An 18676-nucleotide genomic window follows, 5' to 3' on the forward strand; every position below is an offset into this window, starting at 1 on the left:
TAGGGCTGGGCATGCGTACACACACACACACACACACACACACACACACACACACACACACACACACACACACACACACACACACACACACACACACACCGTGTGATGGATTTGGGAAGGAGGAGGAGTTCCAGGAAGCTGAGGCTTCCAGTCTGAGTAAAAGGAGGTGAGGCTACCACCTGGGACAAGGAGAGGCAGGTGGAGGTTGGGGAGGGACAGGTGAAGGGCTGCATGCCACAGGGCTTGGCTGGGACCAGGGACACCCTTCATGAAGAGACTTTCTCCTCTGTCCTGTGCAGGCTGTCATGAGTTCATTCTCCGTTTGCCACCTCTAGGCTGCACCTGGTATGTCAAGATGGCAGGCAGGGCTGTGCCCTGAATGGGGAGGGCTAGCCAGCCACCCTCCCACCTCATCGTGACCGAGATAAAGGTTTGCAGGGTGGTGCTGGAAACCAGCCTGGCCTGTGTCCGAGCTGGGGGCTGTGCACGGCTGGGGCCCCCGCAACACCCTCCTAGGTAAGCTTGCCACCCCAGAACAGCGGAAATGGTGTCCTTGGCCTCACTAGCCCAGGCTGCACAGCCTCTGCGGACAAGTCTACTTGGAGCAGCTGCAGCTTAATTTCCGAATTCAACCTGGAGACCCAACCCTCCCACCCCCTTCTTGCTGTGGCCTTTCCCTGGCTCGGCCTGACTGGCAGTGGTTTAGGGTCCCAGAACATGGCCACCAGCTTCGTTTACAGATATCTTCCTTTCAGACTCCAGATTTCTGACCAGACTTTCTGGGACCCCTTTAGACCTGGCTCTGGAAGGTGGTGGATTTCATTATGTGTATGTCTGTTTTGTTTTGAATTTGAAATAAAGTAACGGAGATCACAGCTTTGTCAGGGAAGGGTCCAGTTGGTCCTGGCTGGTCTTGTTTGTTTTGTTTTGTTCTGGTAGATTCTGTCCTTTGGAGCCTTCCCCAGATTCCTAGAGCTCCATGCTCAGGCAGGAATCACCTCTTCTCCAGGGATCTCCCTTCCGTCCACCAGCTCTCCTTCCTGGCAACCTGGGCCCCAGTAGCTGAAGCCTAGCTCCCTGGAACTTGTCACCTGTGGGCCTGGCCAGGACACAGGGCATGCATCTCCTCTCCAAGTCCAAGGCTGCCATCACCGTCACAGGGATCACCAGTCTACCTGGGGGAGAAGCTGTTCCTGCCAGAGTGTAGGCTACTGCTGGGCTGAGGGTACAGTGTGGGGGAGGGTGGAAAAGCAGAGAATGGCCCTGACCCACTGTGACATCACCTCTCGAGTCTGCTGAATTGGGTCTCTGTCCCCCAGAGGTACTGGATTTTTATTTTACAGGAGGCCAATGGGGTCTTCCCAATGCAGGTCCTGATACTTAGGATACTGAGGGGGGCACTATAGCTTAGTCATCTAAAACTTGAGTTTGAATCCTGGATCTCACCTATAGCTATGAGACCTTGGTCAAGTTACTAGCCTTGCTGATCCTCAACTTCCTCATCTGTAAAATGAGGGTGATAATGGTGCCTCCCTTTTTTGGCTTGCTGTGAGGAGTAAACGAAGTAGCCCACATAAGTTACCTGGCACTGAGTTAGCGCTTAGCACACGTCTGCTATTGCTAGGTACCACTTCCACAGCCACCAGTGGGATCAGCTCTTGCCCTGTCAGCTTGGCCTTAATCTAGGCCCACATTGTTTCCTTAACCCTCCCTCATTCAGAGCCTCTTTCCAGGTCCTTCACCCTCTGTCTTGAACCATGCTTGGGACACATGTATTCTGGCCCTGGTCCTCTGAAACCCTGGCTCCCAGAGCCATGTTAAGGAGAAGCATCCCATCTCTCACTGCTAGTCTGCAGTGGGCTCCCCAGAAGCTTTTCATTTCCCAACGTCTTTCCTGAGAAAAGACACAGCGTGCTTTCTCAGCATCCTATTAACACAGCTGCGGGAGCAGAGCACCTCCATCGGCATCCATCCCAGGGGCAGTGGGGAGGCTCTGCAGGTCCTGCACCCACTGCCCTTGGTGCTCTTTCTCCCCCATCCCCTATTTATCTTTAATTTCAGTTCCCCCCGTTTCTCCTTTTCTGTCTCATGTCCTCTTTGCCCCCAGAGACCTTCTGTCTCCCCGCCATCCATCCCACTGTCCTCCCTGTTGCTTCCTTCCCTTTATGCCAAGGCTCTGCCTTGCCTTATCCCTTCTGCTCCAAACAGCAGTCTCTCTTCTCGTGGTCAGGGTCTTGGCATTCCTGATTTTCACTAGTCTAGGCCCTTCCTTCCCACCTGTCCTTTTTCTCTTCGGACAAAACCCAAACTGTTTGAGCTTGCCAAATAGCTTCTGAGCTTCTTCCTGGAGAAGGAGGCCTCCCTGGGACAGCTTGGGGTTGCTTTGTCAGGTTGTTTCCATCGCTTTTGCCCAAAGAGAGAAATCAGTTGTCAGTGGTCCTGCCCTGTGAGTGAAGAGGCTTTGATCAGGCTAGAAGGGCACCTATCAATCCTCAGTTTGGGTGACCTTTATTGGGCCCTGGCTGGCTAGGTCACCCAAGGGGCACGATGGGTGGGTGGTACCCATCTGCTAGCTTTAGGTAGGTCATCTCTCTCTCATGTTTTCAGAATCTTCTTGCTTGCCTTGTAATTAGGTTGGGGCATGGCCTGGGCCTCGGTAGGGACACACCGCGCTGTCTGGTCTCTGCTCCCTTCCTGTGTGGGACTGGACTTGTGTCTAGGAGCCAGGGCTGGGGGCAGGGGGAGGAGACTTCTGAGAAGACTTCTGAGACACTGAGAAGGCCTGAGGTGGGCCCAAGTAGGGAGCCTTTGTTGGGGCTGGAATTTTCTATGGCTCACCAAAGAACTACACTTGGGGTGCTGAAGTCCATCTGGGGAGGAGTGGAATTGCCTCTCATCCCAGGCCCACTTGGCTCGTCCCTTTTAGGCTTCTGCTTTACCCTTCCTCTCTTCACATCTCATTTCTAGCTGTCAAGGGTCTGGGAAGGAAGTGGCCAAGGACGCCATTTTGTTTGCAAGCTTTGTGGCTTTTGTGAGCCCCGCTTGCGTCTTTTAAGGAAGACTCTCTGGTTTGATTTTCTTTCGCTTCAGACTTGGGGGAATTCAGAGAGAGGGGAAGGGGCTTCTTGAGAAGATTTCAACCCAACTCCCCTCTCCCCTGATGCAATCCCCTGGGCATGGCCCACGGCCTCCTCCGTGGTCACACCACTGGGCTGGGGAAAGGAGAGGCAGGAACCAGCAGAACTGTGGTCCCAGAGGGGCTGGGACACAGCTGGGCGTCGGTCCCAGGCGGCTGGCGGGGTCAGCCAAGGGCTTCGGTGCGGAGCTGGCATCCGGGCAGCGCAGCCCGCCGGAGGAGCACGGGCGCCCCCTTGTGGCCGCGGAATCGCCTTCCAGAGGCACCTGGGGGCGCAGGTTGGGAGCCATCAACCCTGCCCCGCCCGCGGCGGCCTCGAGCGACCTTCCTCCTGTCCCGCCCTGGGTTGAAGACGCGGGCGGGGTGGGGGGATGGCGGACACTGCTAAGTTCGGTCCCTGTGCCTTCTCCTCCCCCTCCGCCACTCCTGACGCTCCACTGCCAACCAGGACAGCTGAACGGAAGCTTCCAGAGAAGAGCAAAGAGCTGGAGAAGGTGGAGGGGGTGGAGTCCAGGCGGGGCGAGGCGGGGCGAGGCAGGGCGAGGCGGGGCGGGGCGGAGCGGAGTGGAGTGAGGGGTGCGGGCGCCGGGATGGGGAAGGGTGCGGGGGCGATTTCGGCCTTTGAAAGGGAAGACAGCCTCACTTTACTTACACCATTGACTCCAAATGTGAGTTATACACGCCGAGGGGGCTGAGTGTAAGAGCCTTGTTTTATAACTCTTCTTCTTCGGCTTGCCTTTGTCTTTAAGTTTACCTAGAGCCTCGAAATGTGCCCCGTGGTCCCACCCCACGAAGGTCCTCTTCCTGGGCCATGGAGAGAGCAGGTGTGGACAGCCGGGAGTGTGCCTCCCGTCACGGGGGACTGACCCTGTTTGGCAGAGGAAGTACCGGGGGCAGTGGGCTTGAGGAGGGGGTTCTGAGCTACAGCTGGCTGTCAGAGAGGGACTGGGGCCTAAAGGTCACTGCGGTGGCGGTTGATTCTGAGGGTCTTTCCCCCTGTCGCTCCTTGCCTGTCATGATTTCCACCTGCTCTGTCTGGTGCCCAGGGCCAGCTGGGTGTGCCAGGGGCGATGGCAGCCAAGAGAGAGGTTGGAGGGAGAGCCTCTTCTTTGCAGCATGTCAGGCAGGAGGATTGGATAGAGCCTCTCAACTGAAGTGTGGATGAGGGCTGTGTCTGGGATGGAAAGAGAGAGTAGAACTTGAGCAGGGGTGGGCTTCTCTTCTTCAGTGGGGTGAGAGGGAGTGGCTGGGCCCAGTACAAGCACTCCTCTCTCTTTACATGCCCACAAAGCCTCCCTGAGGTGGTCTCTCGAGGACATTTTTTTTTTTTTTTGGCTGCATTGGGTCATCGTTGCTGCGCGGCGGGGTTTTTTGGCTGCATTGGGTCATCGTTGCTGCGCGGCGGGGGGGGGGGGGGGGGGGGGAGGGCCTTGTCTAGCTGCGGCAAGCGGGGGCTACTCATTGCGGTGCGCGGGCTTCTCATTGCGGTCGCTTCTCTTGTTGTGGAGCACAAGCTCTAGGCACGCGGGCTTCAGTAGTTGTGGCTCACGGGATTAGTTGCTCCGCGGCATGTGGGATCTTCCCGGACCAGGGCTCGAACCCGTGTCCCCTCCATTGTGGTCCGATTCTTAACCACTGCACCACCAGGGAAGCCCCCTTGAGGACATTTTTGATTGCAAGTAACTGAATTATGAATCAAAAGTTATCTAAACAATGAGAATGTTTAATTCACCACTTAATTCTTAATTTCAGTTAAGAATTTAGGAGGTCACTGTTCTAGAGTAGGCTCAGTGGCTCAGTGAAGACATCAAGGATTCAGATTCTTTCCATAATTCTGCTCTGCCATCTTCAGGGTGTTAGCAAGGGCTAGCCTCATGGTCACAAGATGGCTGCGGCACCTCCAGACATCACATTCTCCTAGAAAGCAAGAGACCTACAATCTGCCACAAGAACTTATTGGTACGCACAGTTAACCAGTTGAAAAACATCAGCATTTCATAGTCTGTCAGTGAATGAAGGCAATGATAATAGTGGCTACCACACTCTGACACTAAACAAATGGTAGAAGCAGTGATGATATTTTGCATACGTTATCTTCTTTACTTCTCACAATTTGCCCACTTCCCAATGACAATTGAAATTCAGAGAGGTCAAGTAACTTGCCCTGTTTTATGACCAGGAAATGAAGGAGCTGGAATTCAAACTCCAGTCTGTGTGACTCTAGGCCTGGCTTTTTGCTTTTTTAAAATGAAAGCAATAGATATTTATGATAAGAATCTCAAACAGTACAGACCTTGGCTTTCTGTTTTTCAACATTGTACGGGTTCGTGATAAGAATTTCAAATAGTGTAAAGTGTAGACTGAAGTTTGCCTCACTCCCCGCTGGGCAGTTCCCACGGTTCCCACTGTACTTTCCATGGGTCCACCAGGAAATTTTCTCTGTAATCACAAGCTCAGATTTCTAAATATTTTGTATAAATTAGGTCGACTTAGACACTATTCTGCATTTATTTTTAAAAATTAATGTATCTTGCAGATAATGTTGCCATATATAGATTCCACCTCCTTCTTTTTTGTGGGTATATTGTATTGCATAGAATACAGGTGCATTAAAAAAAAAAAATTAAACCAGTTCTCTTCTGCTGGACTTTATGTTATTGCCTATATTTTTTTTTGTCTGAAACATTTATATTAACATATTTCCATATATATTTCCTTACAAAAACAAGATTTTTAGAAATTTCATGTAATGTCTGAAACATTTATGTTAACATATTTCCATACAAATAACCCAATGAAAGTTTAGTATTAGTTGTTTTGTTTGTTTTTTTATACTACAGGTTCTTATTAGGTATCAATTTTATACACATCAGTGTATACATGTCAATCCCAATCGCCCAATTCAGCACACCACCATCCCCACCCCACCGCAGTTTTCCCCCCTTGGTGTCCATATGTCCATTCTCTACATCTGTGTCTCAACTTCTGCCCTGCAAACTGGCTCATCTGTACCATTTTTCTAGGTTCCACATACATGCATTAATATACGATATTTGTTTTTCTCTTTCTGACTTACTTCACTCTGTATGACAGTCTCTAGATCCATCCACTTCTCAACAAATGACTCAATTTCCTTCCTTTTTATGGCTGAGTAATATTCCATTGTATATATGTACCACATCTTCTTTATCCATTCGTCTGTTGATGGGCATTTAGGTTGCTTCCATGACCTGGCTATTGTAAATAGTGCTGCAATGAACATTCGGGTGCATGTGTCTTTTTGAATTACGGTTTTCTCTGGGTATATGCCCAGTAGTGGGACTGCTGGGTCATATGGTAATTCTAATTTTAGTTTTTTAAGGAACCTCCATATTGTTCTCCATAGTGGCTGTATCAATTTACATTCCCACCAACAGTGCAAGAGGTTTCCCTTTTCTCCACACCCTCTCCAGCATTTGTTGTTTGTAGTTTTTCTGATGATGCCCATTCTAACAGGAGTGAGGTGATACCTCATTGTAGTTTTGATTTGCATTTCTCTAATAATTAGTGATGTTGAGCATCTTTTCATGTGCTTCGTGGCCGTCTGTATGTCTTCTTTGGAGAAATGTCTATTTAGGTCTTCTGCCCATTTTTGGATTGGGGTGTTTGTTTCTTTAATATTGAGCTGAATGAGCTGTCTATATATTTTGGAGATTAATCCTTTGTCCGTTGATTCGTTTGCAAATATTTTCTCCCATTCTGAGGGTTGTCTTTTCGTCTTGTTTATGGTTTCCTTTGCTGTGCAAAAGCTTTGAAGTTTCATTAGGTCCCATTTGTTTATTTTTGTTTTTATTTCCATTACTCTAGGAGGTGGATCAAAAAAGATCTTGCTGTGATTTATGTCAAAGAGTGTTCTTCCTATGTTTTCCTCTAAGAGTTTTATAGTGTCCAGTCTTATATTTAGGTCTCTAATCCATTTTGAGTTTATTTTTGTGTATGGTGTTAGGGAGTATTCTAATTTCATTCTTTTACATGTAGCTGTCCAGTTTTCCCAGCACCACTTATTGAAGAGACTGTCTTTTCTCCATTGTATATCTTTGCCTCCTTTGTCATAGATTAGTTGACCATAGGTGCGTGGGTTTATCTCTGGGCTTTCTATCTTGTTCCATTGATCTATGCTTCTGTTTTTGTGCCAGTACCATATTGTCTTGATTACTGTAGCTTTGTAGTATAGTCTGAAGTCAGGGAGTCTGATTCCTCCAGCTGCATTTTTTTCCCTCAAGACTGCTTTGGCTATTCGGGGTCTTTTGTGTCTCCATACAAATTTTAAGATGATTTGTTCTAGCTCCGTAAAAAATGCCATTGGTAATTTGATAGGGATGGCATTGAATCTGTAGATTGCTTTGGGTAGTAGAGTCATTTTCACAATGTTGATTCTTCCAATCCAAGAACATGGTATATCTCTCCATCTGTTGGTATCATCTTTAATTTCTTTCATCAGTGTCTTATAGTTTTCTGCATACAGGTCTTTTGTCTCCCTAGGTAGGTTTATTCCTAGGTATTTTATTCTTTTTGTTGCAATGGTAAATGGGAGTGTTTCCATAATTTCTCTTTCAGATTTTTCATCATTAGTGTATAGAAATGCAAGAGATTTCTGTGCATTAATTTTGTATCCTGCAACTTTACCATATTCATTAATTAGCTCTAGCAGTTTTCTGGTGACAGTTTTAGGATTCTCTATGTATAGTATCATGTCATCTGCAGACAGTGACAGTTTTACTTCTTCTTTTCCAATTTGTATTCCTTTTATTTCTTTTTCTTCTCTGATTGCCATGGCTAGGACTTCCAGAACTATGTTGAATAATAGTGGTGAGAGTGGACATCCTTGTCTAGTTCCTGATCTTAGAGGAAATGCTTTCAGTTTTTCACCATTGAGAATGATGTTTGCTGTGGGTTTGTCATATATGGCCTTTATTATGTTGAGGTAGGTTCCCTCTATGCCCGCTTTCTGGAGAGTTTTTATCAGAAATGGGTGTTGAATTTTGTCAAAAGCTTTTTCTGCATCTATTGAGATGATCATATGGTTTTTATTCTTCAATTTGTTAATATGGTGTATCACACTGATTGATTTGCGTATATTGAAGAATCCTTGCATCCCTGGGATAAATCCCACTTGATCGTGGTGTATGATCCTTTTAATGTGTTGTTGGATTCTGTTTGCTAGTATTTTGTTGAGGATTTTTGCATCTATATTCATCAGTGATATTGGTCTGTAATTTTCTTTTTTTGTAGTGTCTTTGTCTGGTTTTGGTATCAGGGTGATGGTGGCCTCATAGAATGAGTTTGGGAGTGTTCCTTCCTCTGCAATTTTTGGGAAGAGTTTGAGAAGGATGGGTGTTAGCTCTTCTCTAAACGTTTGATAGAATTCACCTGTGAAGCCATCTGGTCCTGGACTTTTGTTTGTTGGAAGATTTTTAATCACAGTTTCAATTTCATTACTTGTGATTGGTCTGTTCATATTTTCTGTTTCTTCCTGGTTCAGTCTTGGAAGGTTATACCTTTCTAAGAATTTGTCCATTTCTTCCAGGTTGTCCATTTTATTGGCATAAAGTTGCTTGTAGTAGTCTCTTAGGATGCTTTGTATTTCTGCGGTGTCTGTTGTAACTTCTCCTTTTTCATTTCTGATTTTATTGATTTGAGTCCTCTCCCTCTTTTTCTTGATGAGTCTGGCTAATGGCTTATCAATTTTGTTTATCTTCTCAAAGAACCAACTTTTAGTTTTATTGATCTTTGCTATTGTTTTCTTTGTTTCTATTTCATTTATTTCTGCTCTGATCTTTATGATTTCTTTCCTTCTGCTAACTTTGGGTTTTGTTTGTTCTTCTTTCTCTAGTTTCTTTAGGTGTAAGGTTAGATTGTTTACTTGAGATTTTTCTTGTTTCTTTAGGTAGGCTTGTATAGCTATAAACTTCCCTCTTAGAACTGCTTTTGCTGCATCCCATAGGTTTTGGGTCGTCGTGTTTTCATTGTCATTTGTCTCTAGGTATTTTTTGATTTCCTCTTTGATTTCTTCAGTGATCTCTTGGTTATTTAGTAACATATTGTTTAGCCTCCATGTGTTTGTCTTTTTTACGTTTTTTTCCCTGTAATTCATTTCTAATCTCATAGCGTTGTGGTCAGAAAAGATGCTTGATATGATTTCAATTTTCTTAAATTTACTGAGGCTAGATTTGTGACCCAAGATGTGATCTATCCTGGAGAACGTTCCGTGCGCACTTGAGAAGAACGTGTAATCTGCTGTTTTTGGATGGAATGTCCTATATATATCAATTAAATCTATCTGGTCTATTGTGTCATTTAAAGCTTCTGTTTCCTTATTTATTTTCATTTTGGATGATCTGTCCATTGGTGTAAGTGAGGTGTTAAAGTCCCCCAGTATTATTGTGTTAGTGTTGATTTCCTCTTTTATAGCTGTTAGCAGTTGCCTTATGTATTGAGGTGCTCCTATGTTGGGTGCATATATATTTATAATTGTTATATCTTCTTCTTGGATTGATCCCTGGATCATTATGTAGTGTCCTTCCTTGTCTCTTGTAACATTCTTTATTTTAAAGTCTATTTTATCTGATATGAGTATAGCTACTCCAGCTTTCTTTTGATTTCCATTTGCATGGAATATCTTTTTCCATCCCCTCACTTTCAGTCTGTATGTGTCCCTAGGTCTAAAGTGGGTCTCTTGTAGACAGCATATATATGGGTCTTGTTTTTGTATCCATTCAGCCCAGTCTATGTCTTTTGGTTGGGGCATTTAATCCATTCACGTTTAAGGTAATTATCGGTATGTATGTTCCTATGACCATTTTCTTAATTGTTTTGGGTTTGTTTTTGTAGGTCCTTTTCTTCTCTTGTGTTTCCCGCTTAGAGAAGTTCCTTTAGCATTTGTTGTAGAGCTGGTTTGGTGGTGCTGAATTCTCTTAGCTTTTGCTTGTCTGTAAAGCTTTTGATTTCTCCATCAAATCTAAATGATATCCTTGCCGGGGAGTAATCTTGGTTGTAGGTTCTTCCCTTTCATCACTTTAAGTATATCATGCCACTCCCTTCTGGCTTGCAGAGTTTCTGCTGAGAAATCAGCTGTTAACCTTATGGGAGTTCCCTTGTATGTTATTTGTCGTTTTTCCCTTGCTGCTTTCAATAATTTTTCTTTGTCTTTAATTTTTGCCACTTTGATTACTATGTGTCTCGGCATGTTTCTCCTTGGGTTTATTCTGTATGGGACTCTCTACGCTTCCTGGACTTGGGTGGCTATTTCCTTTCCCATGTTAGGGAAGTTTTCGACTATAATGTCTTCAAATATTTTCTCTGGTCCTTTCTCTCTCTCTTCTCCTTCTGGGACCCCTATAATGCGAATGTTGTTGCGTTTAATGTTGTCCCAGAGGTCTCTTAGGCTGTCTTCATTTCTTTTCATTCTTTTTTCTTTAGTCTGTTCTGCAGCAGTGAATTCCACCATTCTGTCTTCCAGGTCACTTATCCGTTCTTCTGCCTCAGTTATTCTGCTATTGATTCCTTCTAGTGTCGTTTTCATTTCAGTTATTGTATTGGTCATCTCTGTTTGTTTGTTCTTTAATTCTTCTAGGTCTTTGTTAATCATTTCTTGCATCTTCTCAATCTTTGCCTCCATTCTTATTCCGAGGTCCTGGATCATCTTCACTATCATTATTCTGAATTCTTTTTCTGGAAGGTTGCCTATCTCCACTTCATTTAGTTGTTTTTCTGGGGTTTTTTCTTGTTCCTTCATCTGGTACATAGCCCTTTGCCTTTTCATCTTGTCTATCTTTCTGTAACTGTGGTTTTTTTCTATTGCCTATATTTTTTGCTATTAAAAAATGTAAAAATAAATATCCTTGTATATGTATAATTTTGTGTACATCTGTGAGAATATCTGGGGATAAAGTTTTCAACTGGTGGTACATATAAAGTGTCCATGGATACCGGCAAATTGGTCTCCAGAAAGATTGTACTAATAATACATGAAAATGTTTATTTTCTCACACCCATGCCAACATTTGAGTCTTATCAAACTTTAATATTTTGGCTAATTTGATAAGTGAAAAAATGATACCTTAATGCTTATTTTGATTTGCAATTCCTTTACTATGAGTAAGATTCTGTTTAGTCAGACTGCCTGGATGAGAATTCCTGTTTGGTCCTCTCAAGCTGTGTGATGTTGGGCAAGTTGCTGAACGCCCTGAATCTCAGTTTCTTCATCTATTAAATGGGGATATGAAAATGGCCTTATTAATTGGATTTCAGGATTTAACAGCATCACACATATAAAGTGCTAGCACAGTTCCTAGCTCAAAATAAGGGCTAAGTAAATTTTATAGCTATTATTATTATCTAATATATTTACAGACCACTTGAATCTGTTTATGATCTGCCTGTTTATGTCTATTTTCCATTTGCATTGGATTCTTTTTTTTTTATAAATTTATTTATTTAATTTTATTTTTGGCTGCGTTGGGTCTTCGTTGCTGCGCGCAGGCTTTTCTCTAATTGCGGCAAGCAGGGGCTACTCTTTGTTGTGGTGCAGGGGCTTCTCATTGCGGTGGCTTCTCTTGTTGCGGAGCACGGGCTCTAGGCACGTGGGCTTCAGTAGTTGTGGCGCGCAGGCTCTAGAGTGCAGGCTCAGTAGGTGTGGCGCATGGGCTTAGTTGCTCCGCGGCATGTGGGATCTTCCCGGAACAGGGCTCGAACCCGTGTCCCCTGCATTGGCAGGCGGATTCTTAACTACTGCGCCACCAGGGAAGCCCTTTTTCTTTTTTTTTTAATAAATTTATTTATTTTTTATCTTTGGCTGCGTTGGGTCTTCGTTGCTGTGCGTGGGCTTTCTCTAGTTGCGGCGAGCGGGGGCTCCTCTTTGTTGTGGTGCGCGGGCTTCTCATTGCGGTGGCTTCTCTTGTTGTGGAGCACGTGCTCTAGGTGCGCGGGCTTCAGCAGTTGTGGCGCGTGGGCTCTAGACCACAGGCTCAGTAGCTGTGGCGCACGGGCTTAGTTGCTCCGCGGCATGTGGGATCTTCCCGGAGCAGGGATCGAACCCGTGTCCCCTGCAGTGGCAGGCGATTCTTAACCACTGTGCCACCAGGGGAGGCCCGGATTCTTCTTTTCCTTATTGATTTGTTAGAGGTCCTTGTATATTAATAACATGTGGTCCTGTACATATATGTTAGAAGTATTTTTTGTTTACATTTTACTAGACAATTTTTTTTTAGAGCAGTTTTAGGTTCACAGCAAAATTGAGAGGAAGGTACAGAGATTTCCTCTATGCCTCCTGTCCCCACACATGCACAGCCTCCCCCGTTACCAATGTCCCCCACCAGAGTGTACATTTGTGACAATTGATAAACCTACATTGACATATCATTATCACCAAAAGACCATAGTGTACATGAGTGTCCGTTCTTGGCAGCCATGGGCAACCCGACCCTCTCAACCCTTAGAGGGGCCACCACCCCAGTGGCTCCCTTCCCGGGCCCTACGGCAGTTGCCGTACCTGAGAACGTGTCCCAGGTAGACAGTGCGTGTGCTGGGCTGGCCGGCCTGCCCTGACCCGACCTCCGGGACCAAGGCTGGGGGAAGGAAAGCATTTTCTTTCAGCTCCTTGTTGGCGCTGCAGCCTCCTGTGACATCTCTATGCTGGCTTCCATCGTTGACCCAGCTGAGGTCTTCTGGCCTTGTCCATGCTCCACTTGTTCCCTGGGTGGGGTTGGGGGTGAGGCGCAGGCGGTCCGGACGGGCGAGCCTGTAGGGGTCCTTGACTTCTGCACCCACAGTCAGAGGTTGCTGGGCTCAGGTGGGCCTCCCCCACATTCCGTTTTAGTGGGTGCCGTAAGAAGGGTGAAGGCTACCCCCTTTCTCTGCTTTCGTTGCCGAGCACTCGTGGAGAACGCACTGTGTGCGAGGGAGTGGGAGCCACAGACGCAGAGCTGAGAGCTCTGTGGAACATCCTCCCCGTCCTGGACCCCTTGTGCATCCTCAGTCCAGCCCTGCACAAAAGAGGAAGCACAGTAGGATAGGTGGGTAGCTGGGTGAGCGTGCAGAGATGGTGCGCTGCACCACCACAGCCGACAGCCCGGAGCTCTCTGCCTCCAAAGCCAGGTTTCTCTGGGGCTCCTGCTCCACTTCCCGGCCTCAGAGAGCCCAGCTGAGGATGACATGAGCCATGACACGAAGAGTGCTAGAGGTTTCTGACTCCCTAAGGCGCCCTTTCTGCTGTGGCCACTGCCTTTTTTTTGTTAAAGTTCAGTTTTTGAGATACTGTTAGATTTACAGAAGCATTGCAAAGATAATCTAAAGAGTTCTTGTATACCTCTCTCACCCAGCATATAACCAAAGATAATCTAGAGAGTTCTTGTATACCTCTCACCCAGCATATAACCATTTATCAAAAACTCAGAAATTAACCTTGGTACAGTACTAACTAAACTACAGACTTTACTCAGTGGTCCTCAGGTTTCCGTTTGATGCCCCTTCTGTTCCACATCCCTTCCAGGCGCTCCCATTGTATTCAGTGGCCGCTGCCTTTTAACGCACCAGTGAAGTCGCCCCCCTTCCCTCCCGGGCCTTTCCCTTCTCTTCCTTTTCCCCTCCTCCCCTCCCCAGCCCTTCCTCTCTGTCCCATGCTCAGACACATTCCTACAGTGCCGACCACAGATGCTGGCCTAGGGCTCCTGTTTCAGAGCAGCACAATAGCAGGCCAGGGGCAGGACCTAGAGTTATGGGGGGAGGATGGTGTGGGCAGGGTCTTTCCCATCCGGGGGTCCCTGGGAGTTGACTGTACACACTACAGAGGGCACATCACTGTGGAGTTTCCTGGGTCCAGCCTCCCTCCGGCCTGGATTGTTCTCTACCAAGGCCTCCTGGCTGGGGTGGAAACACGGCAACCCTGGGGAGGAAGTGGGGGCCTTCCGTCTCCTGTGGGCTCAAGGCCCGTGGGCTAGGTGTGCTGCAGCCTGGGGGCAGCCTGTCGATGCCTGGAGACCCCAGGCCATTCCTCAGCCCCATCTGTCCACCGCTGTGCCCCACCGGGGGGCTTCAATGTGGGAGGCAAATGGGGGGGATCAGTGGGGGGGACAGTTCCTTGAAGGGGAGAGTGCAGACCGCAGGAAGGAGTGGGGACGTTGGGTGGGAGGAGTCTCCTGGAGCACCACCCCTAGCACTGGCCCACCGGGGCCTGGGGCCTGACACTTTATCCAAGTGGTCACACCCAGGACATCCTCAGTCCTGTCCTCTGACAACTGGATGCCACGGTCACACTCAGAAAGTCCTCGTATCCCCTGTGAAGGTCTGGTCCCTGCAGGCTGTCTGCTGTGAGGACCTGAGGACCCCCAGCTGGGCAGTGCGGTCCCCACAGTGGGGACAGTGGGGTCCCGTCTGGGGTGGGGCGGGTCAGCTCTGGGAGGTAGCTCCGCCCACACCCTCACAGGAGTGGGTATTTTACATCCAAGCACGGCCCAGAGCGTGTGAGGCAGTGTGTGAGGCTCCCTCCGGGGCCCTGAGAGAGGACGCTGGGCCTGCAGCAGGGGAGTCGGCTGGACTCAGGGTCGCGGTAAGCACCGCCTGCCTGTCTGAATTCAGGGTCTCCAGGTGAGGTGGGGGTCAAGGGTGGTCCACACGCCCCTCAGACCCTGGCTCCTCCTTCCTTCTTGGGGCCCAGGGGTTGGAGGGGCAGCAGGAGGGGCTAGAGGGCCGGGGCCGCCCCGGGGGCAGCATCCACGCGCTCCGGTGTTCCCAGCGTGAGGAGGGGGAGCCACTGAGCCTGCAGGAGCCCCTGGACTGCAGCTCACGGGGCGGGGTGTGTGTGTGACGAGCCCGCCGTCTCCTGTGCTGCCAAGCGAGGCCGTGGAAGGGCTTGTGGGCTGAGGTCTCCTGTGGGCTGAGGGCCCATCGGGCGGGTTGGTGTGGCTGAGCAGTTGTGGGGCCGAGTGCGTGTTCGGGGGGCCTGATGTGCATTTGAGCAGCCCGCTGAGCATTTGGGGGTCCTGGTGAGCATTCAGGGGTCTGGGTGAGGAGGAGGACTGGAACGTCGGGTGGGTTTGCCGGCTGTGTGCACGTCCGTCCATTCCTTCACCTGAGAATTACTTCCTGAGTGTCTACTCTGTGCCAGTCACCACCTGCAGGTGCGCGGGGGGACGGAAGGAGCCTCCCTGTGTTGTCACAGGTGGGCGGCTCAGATGTCTCACCTGGCCATCCAGGCAGGGCAGCGGGACTGAGACCTTAACTCATCTTGTGCCCCGCTGTGTTTTGGGAAGGCCTCTCCTGGTGCTCACCTGAGCCCCATGTGGACCGAGAAGGCAAAGGGTGGAGTGGATCCAGCTGGGGAAGGGGTCGGTGGGGAAGGCATCAGGGCACCCAGGTGCACCCGGCTTACTCCCAGGCTTGCTGTCCGAGGGCTCGAGGTTGGGACTGCACCTGGGAATGGGGCTCACCTGGCTAGTTCTGGGTTTGCACTAGTGCAGAGCACAACTGAACCTGTACTTGGAAACCAGAGAGCTGGGGTCTGCAGTCAATGGAGAGGACGGGTGACCCACACCTGTGCACCTGGGAGGAGGTGAGTGCCTGGCAGGTGCACAGTTGGTGTCCACGGGGATGGGACGATTTTCCTCCCACCATGGACAAACCCATGACCTTCTCAGGCGGGGGCAAATGGGAGGATGAGGGACTTGTTACAGAGTGACCCAGAGTCTGATGAAACAGAGGTCTGGGGGATGTGGGACCGGAGGGGACGGGACACCCGGTGCTCAGGTGACCTGAGTTATGGGGAGAGGCCTGGGGACATAGGGACAGGTGTGGACAGGATACTGTTAGTGTCATGTGACTTGTGTTTGGGGAGAGGTTTCCTCTGTGATGGGGATGCAGACACACACACAGGTGTCCCCATGGTGGTGACACAGGCACACCAACAGGCGCCCTACATGATGGGGGACACCACGCATCCACAGGTGCCCATGCCTGGGCCCTGCAATAAGTGTTTTGCTGTATGTCACTCTATGAGGCCTATGAAATAAAATCAAATCTGGGTTAGAAAGGAGACTTTTATTTCAAAAGAAGTATTGCGAGGAGAGAGGGGGACTGTTACGAGGGCATGAGAGTATACTCATAGGGAGAGGGACTGTTACAGTAGAGGGGGGACCATTACTGTAGAGGAAAGACTATATCTGTACAAGGGGCAATATTACCATAGAGATGTGACTCATATGATAGAGGGGGAATGTGACAATAAATGGGGGTGTGACAATGTGGGGAGATATTACTGTGGAGAGGGGACTCTTACAATAAAGGAGGACTACAACTGTAGTGGGGGGACTATTACTGTAGAGGGGGGCATGTTACAATGGGGGGCACTATGATAATGCGGGAGCTGTTACAATAGAGGAGGGGCTATGACCATAGAGGGGGACTATTATCATAAAGGGGACTCTTACAATAGAGGGGGACCACTCTGTAGAGAGGGACTGTTACAGTAGAGGAGGACTATTACTGTTGAGAGGGGACTATTGGAGTAGAGGTGAGACCATTACAGTAGATGGAGGTTTATCGCTGTAGAGGGGGGACGATTACCGTACGGAGGGGACTATTACAGTAGAAAAGGGACTTTTATGAAAGAAGGGGGACTATTACAATGGAGGACTATTACTGTAGAGGGGTACTGTTATAATGGATGGAGGTCCGTTACTGCAGAGGGGAGACTGTGTTAATAGAGGAGCATTATAACTGTAGAGGGGGGACTATTGCTATAGAGTAGGGACTCTAACAGTAGAGGATCACTGTTACTGTAGAGGGGGAACTATGACAACAGAGAGGGGACTGTTACCGTAGAGGGAGGACTGTGACACGAGTGGAGATGTTAGTGTAGAGAGGGGACTATGGCAATAGAGGAGGACTATGACAATATAGGGGGACTATTACTCTAGAGGGTGGACTTACTTTAGAGGGCAGACTATGACAAAGAGGAGGATTATTACTCCATAGGGGAGGCTGCTACTGTGGAGGTGTTATATGACAGTAGAGGAGGACTATTACTGTAAAGGGGGGACTGTTACTGTAGAGGGGGGATATAAAAATAGAGGAGGACTGTTGCTATAGAGCGGGGACCATGACAGTAGGGATAACTCCTGACAAGGTCTGCAAGCATCTGGATAGTTGGGGCAAAGGAGGTTTTTCCATGGAGAAGAGTAAACACAAGTATAAAGGCCTGGGCGTGGGGTTGGCATGAAAGCTGTCCTGATGGCACGTGGATCAGAGGCCCCAAATCAGGAGGTGCTCTGCGCAGGGCTTCTGCCCCGTCAGAGGGCAGTGGCTGCAGCTCAGGCCAGGGAGGAGGGGAACGCATGGGTGACCAGCCCTTGTTCTGACAGATTCTGGGAATGAGCGGGTCAATTCCTGGCTGATGAGCTGGGGGAGGGACTGGGTCTGTGTGGCCTGGTCAGGAAATGGGGGATCCTGAGTCTCAGCTGGCTCTTTGTGGGGAAGGGTCTTTGTGGAAAGTCGTTTCCTGGACACAGAGGGTGAGGGGATTTCTGGACCTTCAGGTCACCTTTAACATTGTCAAAAGGCAATGGGCTGTGACAGGAGGTAGGGGACACTCATACACTGGGCTCTGACAGGAGGGAGGGGACATTCAGGCCCTGACCTGTGGCAGGAGGCAGGGGACACTCAGATCCTGGGCTGTGACAGGAGGAGAGGACACTCAGACCCTGACCTGTGATAGAAGGGAGGGGACATTCCACAAACATAGGAGAGAAAACACCGTTTATTCTGGAACCAGCATGAAACCACAGTGGGTGATGCGTCACAGGTGGCATCAGGGGCGAACCCACTGAGAGACAAAGCGTCTCACCCTTTGTGCAGCTGAGCGGAGACCACCTGCTCCATCCATGTTCCCAGACAAACAATCACTGATTTCTTCATGGTGGAGGTGAGTTTGTGTTTGGAGCCAGGCCCCGCTGGAGTCAGGTTCTCCTCTCAGGAGCTGGAAGTTGGGTTTTTTTTTTTCTCCATCACATTTCAGAGACATGCCCAGTCCTGCCGGAAACACTCTGAGATGTGCTAGTGTCAGACACGTGTCCACTTTTAAAAGATGGACTTCAGAGAGACAGAGAAGGAATTCCCACGTGTTCTAAAGTAAATGTCCTAAGAAAAGGGAAGGGGGAAGTCTTTATTCTCGGAGAATTAAGCCCGGAGGTTTGAATTTGGATTTGCTCTTACACTGCCCAGTGTGAGTCCCAGGTGGGCTCTGTAGAAACCGAGTTCTCCTACCCGCTTTGCAAATTTGTCTGTGCTGTGGATGGATGTTTTCTGTTCTGTCTCAAGGTAGATGAGGCCCCAGGAATTATTTCGTTCAGTCGAGGATTAAAATGGCAAAGCAACATACTAGTAATGGAACAATTACCAACACCACTTCTGGAACACCCACCACTAATATTAGTCACAGCAAATTGATCAGGTGTGTGCACCTGAGGATGCCGAGCTGGTGGGCGGGTCTAGGGGAGGTATGAGGTAGGT

Source organism: Eschrichtius robustus, chromosome 7, assembly GCF_028021215.1.
Source record: "Eschrichtius robustus isolate mEscRob2 chromosome 7, mEscRob2.pri, whole genome shotgun sequence".
Lineage (NCBI taxonomy): Eukaryota > Metazoa > Chordata > Mammalia > Artiodactyla > Eschrichtiidae > Eschrichtius > Eschrichtius robustus.